The sequence below is a fragment of the Lactuca virosa genome, chromosome 2 (genome assembly GCF_052849685.1).
Source record: "Lactuca virosa cultivar CGN04683 chromosome 2, Lactuca_virosa_CGN04683_v6, whole genome shotgun sequence".
Taxonomy (NCBI): domain Eukaryota; kingdom Viridiplantae; phylum Streptophyta; class Magnoliopsida; order Asterales; family Asteraceae; genus Lactuca; species Lactuca virosa.
Genome location: NC_136427.1, coordinates 197,483,166 through 197,496,196, shown reverse-complemented (window position 1 = coordinate 197,496,196; position 13,031 = coordinate 197,483,166). Strand labels below are relative to the sequence as shown.

Genomic DNA, 13,031 nt, shown 5'->3' with positions numbered 1-13,031 from the left:
ACTCGCCGATCTTCTTTCTATCATATATACGTAAGTAGTGTGTGTTGTCTGTGTGTATGTGTGTGTGTGTGTTTTAAAGGATCTGAGCCTACATTGGAGACATTAGCCCGATGTTCTTTCCCCACTAGGTCACCCCGTTCAGTGTCGTCTCCATCTCTTCAATGTTGTTTACTCTCCGAAACTTTATGAACGCAAAGTAAGAGCTACTTGCATCCCTCCTACCAGCAAGATACAAGTCCACCAAGTCTCCTAGTTTTGAGCATGTTTCCAGAACTCTTATTTCCTTATTCTGTTTGGTATGTTAGTCACATTAAAGGAAGTTATGTCCTCAAGTTCTCTGCCACCGGTGTTCTTATATAGCCCCGGGGCTTTTCAATTATCAGTGAATAATTCACAGCCAATATTTAGTTTTGGTATATTAAATTACTGAAAGAGTTTCCATGTTATGCTATAATGACTCTGTAATTTCTTGATGCTTCCTTTGAGGGAAGAATCAACATGTGTTATAGTTCTTATAGACGTATTAAAGAGTAATAAAATAAAAAGGATACATTCAAAGCCCTCCAAAATTTACATATAAACTAAGGGAAAAAGACTTATAAGCCCAACGAAGTTTCCAAACCGTTTAAAAAATCCCAATTATGTTTTGTATGTTCAAGAAAACCCAACGAACTTAACTATTTGTCTAAAAAAACCCAACTAACTTACACTTTTGTTCAATTCTCATTAGGATCAACCAGCTAGTGAAAGTCAACGAATGACATGACTTATGATGTGTAATTAAATATCAGAAGAATGACTTATATGACCAACGAAGTTTCGAAGCCGTTCAAAAAACCCCAATCATGTTTTGTCTCTTCAAAAAAACCCAACGAACTTATGCGTTTGTTCAATTCTCAAAGGTAGTCAGATTCATTAGGCATACAATTAGTTGGCAAATGGCATGACATTATATTTAATGACATGGAATAAACAGATTAGAATTGCCCTTTATATATTGATTTAGGGCTTGGAGAAGAGAAAAACGAAGAACGTCTGTGTTCGATCTCTTGTAATGGCTAATTCTCCTTCTTCCTCTCAATCGTTGATGTCCAACTCAAGATCTACAAAGAATATATTTGATGATGCAAACCCTTGTGGATGTGGACACCCTTCTCAGATTTGGACATCTAGAACGGAGGATCATCCAGAGAAAAAGTACAAGGCTTGTTCGAATATATGGGTAAGTGGAACTGAAAGCTTTATCATGTCCATCTTAATAAGTTCTTGTTTTTGAAGAACCAAACAAATAGATAGAAGATGTACATGATAATGCTTTCAATTACACTTACCCATCTATTCAAACAAGTCCTAAACTTTTTCTCTAGATGATCCTCCGTTCCAGATGTCCAAATCTGAGAAGGGCGTCTACATCCACAAGGGTTTGGCTCGTCAAATATCTTCTTTGTAGATCTTGAATTGGACATTAATGATTGAGAGGAAGAAGAAGAAGTAGCCATAACAAGAGATCGAACACAGTCATTGTTCGTTTTTCTCTTCTCCAAGCCCTGAATCGATATATAAAGGGAAATTATAATCTGTTTATTCCATGTCATTAAATATAATATCATGTCATTTTCCAACTAATTGTATACCTAATGAATCTGGTTGCCTCTAATGAGAATAGAACAAAAGTGTAAGGTCGTTGAGTTTTTTTAGACAAAATGTTAAGTTCATTGGGTTTTTCTGAACATACAAAACATTATTCGAGTTTTTTGAATGGTTTCAAAACTTTGTTGGTCTTACAAGTTATTTTCTCGATATTTAATTCCACGTCATAAGCCATGCATTCGTTGAATTTAATTAGCTGATTGACCATAATGAGAATTGAACAAAAATGTAACTTAGTTTGACTTTTTTAGACAAAATGTTAAGTTGGTTGAATTTTCTTGAATAGACAAAACATAATTGAGATTTTATGAATAGTTTAGAAACTTCGACTTATATGTCATTTTCCCTATAAACTAACTAATGCCGATAACATATACATAATACTCCATCAATGTAAACTACATCATGGATTAATATTAATGAAAAAAAAAAACTGTTCATGAAACTATATCTTACGTACGACATTAGCATGTGGATGGGACAACCTACAAACCACTCTTGCCCATTTCCAAGAGCGCTTTTGAGGAACCTGCTGAGCCACAACTGCTCACAGACTCTTTCCTCTCCGACACCGTGGTGCTGAGACCAACTGAAGACGTATACGTGAACCTACACATACTCATCGGAGGTGCATAGTAGACAGGCACCGGATGTTTAGCCGGCAGGCTAGGCAAAGGAGCTTCAAAATTTAACACACTTATGGCTTGTTTTATCGACGGCCGACTGCTACTATCCGGATGACTACACCACAAACCAACCACCATCAAGCACTCCAATTCTCTCTGGTCAAATTCACCATTTAACCTCTCGTCTACGCCTTCGACCAGTTTCCCTTCACCATAAAGACTCCAAATCCATTCTACCAACCTTTGTTTACTAGGTTCAACCTTGGTGTCAATGGGTTTTCTTCCAGACGCGATTTCTAACGCAACAACCCCGAAGCTATACACATCGGACTCTCTACTTGCTTTGCCTGTCATCAGACATTCCGGGGCCAAGTAACCCATTGTTCCGGCTATAACAGTGGTCTGAGAGCCAAGATCATGATCCACGAATCGTGCAAGTCCGAAGTCTCCTAACTTTGCATTGTAACTTGAATCTAGCATTATATTACTGGACTTGATATCCCTATGCACCACACATTGTTCCCATTCTTCATGGAGATAAAGCAAGGCTGAAGCAACTCCCATGGCTATTTTGTATCTGATGGACGCACTAAGCATCGATTTTGAGTAGAACAGATGGGAATCAAGGCTTCCATTAGGCATAAACTCGTAAACAAGAAGGAAATCACCTTGTTCGTGGCACCAGCCTATGAGTTGCACCAAGTTCCTGTGCCTTAATCGACTAATGATCTTTACTTCAGATACATACTCTTTCTTCCCTTGCTTTGATCCACTTGCTACCCGCTTGACTGCAACTAGTGAGTTTACACCACTCAATAGTACGCCCTTGTAAACACCTCCAAAACCACCTTCACCAAGCTTCCGTTCTTCTGAGAACCCATCAGTTGCCTTACTAAGTTCGCGAAATGAGTATTGCTTTGGCCCCATGTTGTTTCCAAAGTCATATTGTATAGAGACATCTTCTTTTTTTCTCAATATGGATCGCTTCTTCCAGCAAAAGAACCAGAAGAACCCAACCACAAGGCTCAAGGCACCTGAACCCATGGCTAAACCAGTAGTCAACCATATGTTCTTTTTCACTTGACTTTTATCCAAATTAGAACTAAATGACCAAGAGTAAACGGTGTGTGTTTCAATCCAGTCCCCCGTTCCAGCGGAAAACCCAATACGAACTGATTCGGGTAGAACTTCCCTTAGATCAACAACATACCAAAGGCTGCAGTTCCCACCAAATATTGGGTTGTCTTCATATGATAGAAAGACACTAAGGTTATATGTACTAGAATCATAACTCACCCATGCATTTGCAACCTTTCCATCCTTGATGCTACTATCCCATGAAAGATTAGCCACGGAGATAATTGAGTTGACATTGATTCCCACATGGTTGTCACTAGGATCCCATGGATTCTTAAACGAATCAAACTCAACTGCAACTACGGAGTTTTTGGAGGAGTTGAAAGCAGAAGCCGGACTGAATAGGCCAAGATACCCACCAAAGGAACCCTGAGGAATCTCTGGTTCAAATGGCATGAGCATGAAAGATAACCCATCACCATATTCAGAAGAATTAAGTGCATTCATCGAGAAGGAGAAATGGGTCATGAAATCTGTTAGCTTTCGGGTTTTCTTGTCCCATATTTGAACAGGCTCCCAGTACAAAGCTCTCCCAACGCTGTTCTTGAGCGACTGGTCACGCTGATTCTTGGTCACTTGAATCCCACTCGATGCAAACGCATCCCCTTGGTATACAATCATCTGGTTGTTGGGTTGAAAGCTTGTAAAATTGAATGAAACTGAGTTCACGTTGGCCATAAGAAACAACAATAAGATCAACAGATGAAACAGGAAATTTGAAGCTCTATCATTTTGAATTTGGTGAAACATCATTGAACAACAGGGAGTTTCCTGATTGAAATGGAACGTACATAGAAGAGGTTTCGGGAAAGGATAAACTGTTGTTCAAAACTATGTTGCTCCTTTTATTTGTCCAGTTGCTGTTGGAACCTGGTCAGCTCTTAGTAAAGCTTATGTTGAAGGGTACCTTAATAGCCGTCTAGCTGCTCATTATTCATAAAAGAATCCTGACTGTTGAAAAGTAAGAGATAATAGATGGGCGGCAATTGCATTGCCTTCTTCGTGTTTGTGGTCATTGCTAAACCACTGGTATCGTAATCATTTTGGTTTTGTTTATTATTCTTTTTATTGATCTACATAAAGAACGAGACAACATTTGATGTTGTTTGGTGTAAAGACCAAAGATATTTTTTTAAATAGAAGAGGCCGGCCGGTTGCCGTCTACGATATTCCATTAATCCATTTAGAAAGAGCCACTCCTCTCGCATCTCCATTTGCAATGCTAGCTATATAGCTAGTAGTCTCATACACACACATTAATCTTAACAAACGCATGCATAAACCTATAAGACTTCGACGTCATAGCCAAAACAACCATTATATATAATTGTTGGAGTTAGCATTCAAGACATATATCTTTTTTAGAACGGCAGCATTCATGAAATATGTTTTAGGCTATGGATACTTGGAACCCAAACAATCAATATACGAACAACACTAGAAGATCTGAGTGGAAACCAAAACCGAAAGACCACAAAGGAACAATATTGATTTTGTAAAACTGATTATGTGAAGTGGTTACAATTGGGCTGAAATCGCCAAAAGGGAACGAGTGTATATGAATTGATCAAATGAACAAAAAAAAATGACATCAAATGGCTTTATTTAGAGTTCTAGAAAGTGTGTTAAACAAACTACAACACCCATAGGTTGGTGCTGGGTTAATCGGATATATAAGTGGGATATATGAGTGCAGGAGTATTTTGGGAAAAACCTTTTTATTTTAATTATTTGATTTAGATTAGGAAGTTGTCTGCTTGCTTAACAAGTATTACGTATTGGTTTAGGTTACTGCTTTCATTAATATAAATAAGGACATGTATTCATTAGTTTAGATAGAGATATATAGCAATAAAATCTTTTGTTTGGTCTTGGGCATCAAGGTATTATCAGTTTAATACCTCACACTTGGTATCAGAGCCTAGGGCTCGTGAAGGAGTAGGACGATGCCGGTTTGAGAGTCGGTTTCAAGAAAACTGTAGCCCTTTGCTACGGGGCAGACGCAGCAGGAACCGGGTTCGGTTTAAGGGGATGTGGATTGTTTTTGAGCGCGAGTTGAAGCATCTCAACAGCAGACCCAATTTTTCTTGACCGGGCTTGTTCTAAGGTAGAGAGAGACTAACCGGAGGCGCGGAATAAACGGACGGGAAGACGTCAAAGCGGGTAACTTTGATTCGGTTCGTTTTGCGGGTGACGGAAGACGATAAAGGTGGTCGTGACCTTGTCTTGTTGTTCGGTGGAAAAGTGCTCTTGGAACAAGCTTGATTAAAGAGGCCGGGGTGGTGAAAAGAGATAATAGGATGTTGATCGGTTGAAATCAGAAGGCAAACAAAGTCAAAAGGATTGCATAGTTCTTGATCGATTTGTTCATGATAAGGGGATACGGATGTAGGTGTGTGATAAGCGTGCGGGAAGGATCCGTCAAAGCAGGTAGCTTTGGATTCAGTTTGTTTGGCAGATTGAAAGAAAACGGTGAAGCGGGTGGCTTTGTTTTCTAAGTCGGTGGAGATGGCTCTTTGAAGAACGGTAATCGAAACAAACGAAGAGATTGGAGAAACAACACTATGTGAACATTATGGCGGTGGAAGTTCAAATCGGATGGCTTTGGATCTGGCCGGGGAGAGGTCGTGAATCCGTGAAAAGTCTAGACGGCAATGAATATGCCCAACGTGATGCCATAGTACATGTCACATGTGTTGTGAACAATCAAATGTATTGAAAGAAGACTTTGGATGTGACCGAGATGGAGGTCGGGTGTCTGAAAAAAGTCGGGATGGTTCGAAAAGGTGATTAAACGTTGTAATGAACGAGAGGTATGACCAATCTGATTAAGGGGTGATTTTTGGGTTAATCGGATATATGAGTGCAGGGGTATTTTGGGAAAAACCTTTTTATTTTAAGTATTTGATTTAGATTAGGAAGTTGTCTACTTGCTTAACAAGTATTACGTATGGTTTAGGTTACTGCTTTCATTAGTATAAATAAGGACATGTATTCGTTAGTTTAGATAGAGATATATAGCAATAAAATCTTCTGTTTGGTCTTGGGCATCAAGGTATTACCAGTTTAATACCTTACATTTGGTACATAGAATTGGAAGGAGAGAAATGAAATTGATTCCATTGCTCTTGGTTGGTGAATACAAATAATTAAAAAAATGAGATAAATCAATTCTTTTCCCATCTTCTGAGATTTTGACTTTAATATCAACTTAGAGTGTTTAACTTTGCTATACAACTAAGGTAAGGTTTTTGACTTTTGTGTAGTTGGTGCAGTTGAGATTTTACGAGTTTTTACTTATGTTTTCAGCCACAACTATTACATTAGAGTTTTTTATTTATCTAAACGGTAATCTATAGTTTCTTTAAGATACTTGAATACTTTTTGAATAGCATGCCAATGTTGAGTACTAGGATTACTAGTATATCTACTCAATCTTTAGCCGCCAAGGGGCACTGCCCCTTGGAACCCCGCAAGGGGGCGCGTCCCCCACTACAAACAAAATGTTATTCATTGGCACACTTTTAGTGGCATTTAATTTTTGTGCCGCTTATTTATGTTTTAATGACACTTTTCATATGTCACAAAAGAAATAATTAGTTTTATATTATTCCAAAATGTGTAATGTTAGAGTTTGCGAAAAATTAGGCATATATGATATAACCCGATGAACTGATTCTTCTAGGCTTCCATCGGAAAATTTCTAACACCATGAAAATTCATTTTCCTACAAGCATAAATTGGAGTCTTGCCATTTAAAGTTCCTCTTTGTCGCCAACGAAATTGAATCAGAGTTTTGCCTCACCTCAAACGATATCGGGGATACCTAATTACACCTTGAGTGTTCAAACTTTAGGTATGATCTCACCTTCAGTGGGGTTCGTCGCCACCTACTCCTTTCAATTAATCTTAGGTCGTCAACTCATAACCTTCAATCGTTTTCAATCTGCACGTATAAGTCTCACATTCAATTGTTTTTTCTTCTTTGAGTGTTTTTTCCCTGCTGTGGTTTTTCTCCATTAAGTTATCTTCACTAGCATGTATGTAGAACCATTGTTTTTTACTCCCTGATGCACAGAATGATGCACCTCGATTTATTTTATGTTTAATCATCTAAATGTATTGTTTGCTGAAATGCATACCATGTGTTCAATTAAATGCCGAACAAAATTCAATCCACCAAAGTTGAATTTGTTTGTGTTTTGAGTGCTTGGATCTATTTGAGCCTGAATGAAATGCATACTATGTGAAATTCCATTCATTTTCTTGTACATAAGATTCGTTTCTGCAACAAAAAACCATATACTGGTAGATGAAGACTCTAGTTGAAATAAAGTAGGTTTGTTTAATCTCTTCTTTTGCTATCTATTTTGGCCATTATGTGTACTTTGACTTTTTCTTTTTTCCAAAATTCAGAGAGCATGGAACATGTGTGACATCCCCATTTTCACGGTCAGAAAAGACCGATTTGTTTATGCTTTGTTTTATAAAATCAGAGTAATCATTTGATTAAAAGAGTTGCGGAATTTGTTCCCAAAACAAAATATGATAAAAATTTATCAAAACATTTCTTAAAAGAAACGTATTTTCATTAAATAACAAAATCTCGAGATGTCATGTTCCGATACATACCAAAAGCATAAACAGTACATAATAGACCTTACAACAGTTATTTACAACTACTGATCTATAATCCAAAATATCTTGATAAGTCATCCAACTTATGCTCTGGTGTCACTACCTGTAATACAAAGAACAACTGAGTGGGTCAGGCTTGGGAGCCTGGTGAGCATATAGGGTTTTCAACCCACAATAAAATATTATATTATATTTAATCATCACACAATCAACCCAATTACCCACCCCATTATCTCCTTTTTATTTCTTAAAGATTACCCTAAGAATCAACTATTCCTCGTTCATTTATTCCTAAGGATTATCCTAAGGAATCGGCATGAAATCCATCGTTGCCAGGGTTTCTCAACAGACACTATATCCGTAGTTACCAAGCGCTAACTCCATAGTCGTCGGGGTTTATCTCGTTTATTGACAGTATTGGTTCCGAGACTCGTCTAGCAATACATATCAATGGGTTTTTAGAGTACACCGGTGAACATCAAGTCCACAACATCTACAAGTTGCGAGCCAGCTAGTGTTCCACAGGACTGTCTAGAATAGTCCGTGGTTGTCATCCCTACTCTGCTGAATGACGGGGGCCATCGTTTGGGTAAAGGTTTCACTCATTTTTCACCTGTCACCCTCATCTCATGATCTATATCATCTTTCGTCTCATCCTCAAACTCATCTTTCATCACACATCAACTATTTCATCTACCCATGTTCTACCCAACATATTTGTAGATATAAATTACATATATAGTTTAAATCATTTAAAAACCTATATAAAACATTCATTCAACAACCATCTCAAGTAAACAAACAACATATAAACACATAACACGTATTTCATAGCAAATACTTCATATCTATGCGGTAGAAGAAAGTAACTACACACTCACTTGTTAAGACGATTGTCGGACAGCACTACGGCTCTTCAAGTAGTAATTCTTCGATGAATCCGGGATATCTTCACACACCGGGCTTCTCGCGGGTAGAGCTTCGGTTTGAAACTCTTTTCTTCTCGGGATCTTCGGAGCGTCGGGACTTGCTTCGGGTGTCGGGATGATATCGGGGCTTCGGGGGTACTTCAAGAGGGCTAGAGAGGGTATCGGGAGTGAGAGAGTGACTGAATTAGCAGCTATGGTCGGCTGCCCTTCGGTTTCTATTTATAGGGCCATTTTGTTGGATTCACGTCGTGAATCTCAAAATTCACATCGTGAGTTCAGTAGTCATAAGGTGAGTCATCGCAACTTGCGTCTGTCAGGCTCCAGAAATCATTAATACTGAGTTCACGTCGTGAACATTATGTTCACGTCGTGAACTCTGACACAGTGTCGGGGTTCGTGCCCGAACTTCAGAAATTCATATCTTTCGCACTCCGTTTTCGACGTTCTTTATATGCACACGTAGGTGAGATTATGCTCTACAACTCTCGTTTAGACTCCGACGGCTAATTTTGACTTTAAATTTTATTATATTATTTTTAGTAGGCCGGGACAAGAAAACTCTGTTAGGAATTCATAACTCCTTCATCTGACGTCCGTTTTCGTCTGTCTTTTTACCGTTGGACTACTATCGACGAGATCTTCGATTCTCATTTAGATTGTTTCGGCTAGAAACCACTCGATCTCATATTCGAACTTTGGGATGCATACCGCTAACTCAAAACTTCGAAAAATCATAACTTCCTCATACGAAGTCAGATTTAGATGTTCTTTTTATGCACGCTCTCGGTTTAACGTATTCTACGACTTTATTTTAGATCGCTAAGGCCAAATATCGCTCTATCGTAAATTCACTATTTACGTCGCGCTGTGTCGTGCCGGTTTTGTCGCGAAACTTCGACAGGTCATAACTTCTTCTTTATAACTCGGATTTCGGAATTCTTTATATATCTGCAATCCCTGTCACGACCACTACAACTTAGTTAAGATTATTCATTCTAAATAATCTTCTATCAAAAAGTCATTTTTGATGCTTATCGTCTCTAAATTGACTAGCCTGGATCTACAGGCGTTACAACATGCACCGGATACGAGATAGTGGTTAGTAAATATAACTTAGCAATTTTTTGTTCTTTCATTGATATCTGATAAGTTGTTTTCATAGTTTCAAGGTTTTAACTAGGAAAGTTGTAGAAAAACGTGGTGTGGTACGTGGATTTGGTTGCAAATGTTGTAGATTTATCTCGACGTGGCATAACATCAGTGTAGTAACCTCCTCCAACTGAATATGTTGCTCCACAAGGTCTTCATGACTTAAAAGTATTTATTTTGAATTAAAAAAATACATGGAATAATTTAAAAGTGTTAATACATTTCATGGAATAACTTTAGGGTACATGCCTTCTGATCTATGCAACTTGAACTCAGCATAAGAGACACATGAGGTGTTGAAGTATTACATAAAGCAGATGCACAACCGCCATCTTCTGGTATTATTTAGTCATCTTTTTTTTTAGTTTAGAGGAATATCTGATGATATATTGTTCTTTTGCCAATACTTTTAAAAATGATAGTAGCACAAATTACATGCTATGAATCAAATCCCATTCGAGATCAAAAGTTTCTACTTTTAGTATTTATTACATGAAGACCATATTTCCCTATAAATTAACTTGTATTCCTTCTCCTTTTGGAGTTTTTTTAATCCAAAAAAACTATCCGGGTATGCAAGTATGAAACAAACCAGCCAATTTTGACATTTACCAAAAAAGACCATTTTACCCTTTAATCATTTTTGCACCTGATCATCCATCTTTGTTTATTATTCACTCCCTTATTCCAAACATAAGAATTAACATATTATAATCTTACAAATCCATTAACTTCACAAATTGTATCTTTTATCATGTTTTTTTATTTAGTAGCTTGAAAAATTGATGTTTATCGGTAGATATTTGTTGGTTTGTTTCTTTTTGGTTCTTGATTTTCCCAATCTAGTTTTGCAAGTTTTTGTTCTTGATTCTTTGATTATTCTATAAGCTGCTTGATCATTTGATGAATTGTCTAACCTAGCTTGTTTTTCATTTGTGTTGTTTGTAACAGGGATTCATGGGCTTCTCAATTAGAGTGATTACACCCAAAGACATCGTAAAGGACTTGATGTTACAGGATCGATAAGCAACCAACCATCACCTACCAATTTGATGATTAAAAATACTTTTCGTTTTGATAACTTTATGTTGTGATAAATGTTAGTAACATCTACAAGTAAAAAAGGGCTGAAAAACGAACTTTATACTTTTGGGAATCTTAAATGTGCAAGTATAAGGGGCAACACAACCAAATTCAGTTTGATGAATATTCCAACAAATGTACTTGCTTTTAAAAATTTCACAATCTTAGACTTCTGTAGAAAGTTCAAACTCAAAATTACAATTACATGCAAATAATCTTAATCCAAAGTACAAAATTCAAACTCAAAATTACAATCCCAAAATATTTTAAAACAAGTAAACGACTAAATTACTAACTATTAACCGTATTAACCATACAAGAGGTTGAACTTTTAACCGGATTAGGCTCCTCGTTGATATCCAAAATGACAACTTCGTTCACCACATCACCAACATTATAATTAGCTTCTCCGAATAACCAATATTTGGTACAAATAATTTCTTCCGTAACGTCGGATTTGAGGGAGCTTCGATGTTGATCAAGAACTTTACCTCCAACACTAAATGCAGACTCGGAAGCTACGATGGAAACAAGAATAATCAATATATCTCGTGCCATAGTAGTAAGATCGGGATATCGAACCCGATGCCTTCTCCAATATTCCAAAATATTTATCTTTGTTGTTCTTGGCATCCGGGGCTCCTCCAAATATAGGTCAAGTTCGGACTTTTTAGTTGAAACAACATACTCGTAATCAAACGAGTTGAACTCCTATTTGTAAAATGAGAAAATTAAAAATCTTGAATAAATATGACAAATAATAATAATAATAACATGACATTCATTAGGTTAAACAAATGAGCTACATTTGTGAATTAAAACCAAGACACAACAACCAACCATGCCTAAAAAATTGCATATACATACGAATATTCAACTTCAAATCAAACCAAAAACAAGATTTGCATATCCATCCATAGTTAACCCACTGACATGCATATTTAAGGGAAGTTGTAGCATCTAGCCAAAAGAGTTACAAACAGATTTAGGGGCTTTGTCTTCCAGTTTGAGTCAATTAGAAACAAAAGCCTACAAAACACAACTTGAAATCATGTTTGGCTGCACAATATTCAAAATCCACCGTAGCCAGCGTGCAGGGCAGCATGTTGTTTTTTTTTAACATTTTTGACAGTGCAATTTCCTAGCGTCTTAACACTACGTGATTAAAGCTTATACATGATTTTCTATTTCATAGCTACTGTGTGCCATGATTTACACTACATTGATACAAGAAAATAACCCAACTCAAATGCAGAAAAATGAAACAAAAAACCACAGGAGAGGCCGTGATCAAAGGATACAAAAAAATAAACAGAAAATCACAAAGGAAAAGAATATAACATGTTTGTGTTAGAAGCCATAAACTCAGAAGAAGCTATGGTTGCGTTGTACTGTTGTGTGACCGAATGAGAGACTGTGACGAATCAGTGAGTATGATTGTGCTTTGTGCAGCTTCGATTTCACTTCAGAAAGAGAGACGGGGCATGAGAGTGGCGAGCGATGGTGAGAGGCTGAAGGACTGGAGATTAGAGAAGCACCAATGATATGGGACGTACGATTCGGCCGGCGATAGTTGATTTGTTGATGAATGGATGTCCGATTGTCTGATGATTGTGAGTCGTGACTCGTGAGATGGAGAACTCAGAACAAGTCAATAAACGAAATTGAGAATTTGAGGTGTAAGATGTCGGTGATTTTGGAAACGATTCAATTTAGGGTTATAAACTAATTATTAACTTTTACGCAATCGGTCCCTAATATTTTATAAATATAAAATTTAACCCTAAAGTATATATGTGTTTATACGTGTCACGTGTCA

The 13,031-nt window shown here is 37.2% G+C and overlaps 1 long non-coding RNA gene and 1 pseudogene across 1 annotated transcript; both read right to left on the bottom strand.

Moving 5' to 3' along the window:
• Nucleotides 1-2,135: 2,135 nt before the first annotated feature.
• LOC145158118 (L-type lectin-domain containing receptor kinase IX.1 pseudogene) lies at nt 2,136-4,163 on the bottom strand (annotated as a pseudogene).
• Nucleotides 4,164-11,382: 7,219 nt separating this feature from the next.
• LOC145156714 (uncharacterized) lies at nt 11,383-12,891 on the bottom strand. Its single transcript, XR_013736879.1, has 2 exons — nt 12,554-12,891; nt 11,383-11,923 (listed from the first exon to the last, which is right to left on the bottom strand). It is a non-coding gene; the product is annotated as an uncharacterized LOC145156714 (long non-coding RNA).
• Nucleotides 12,892-13,031: the final 140 nt, after the last annotated feature.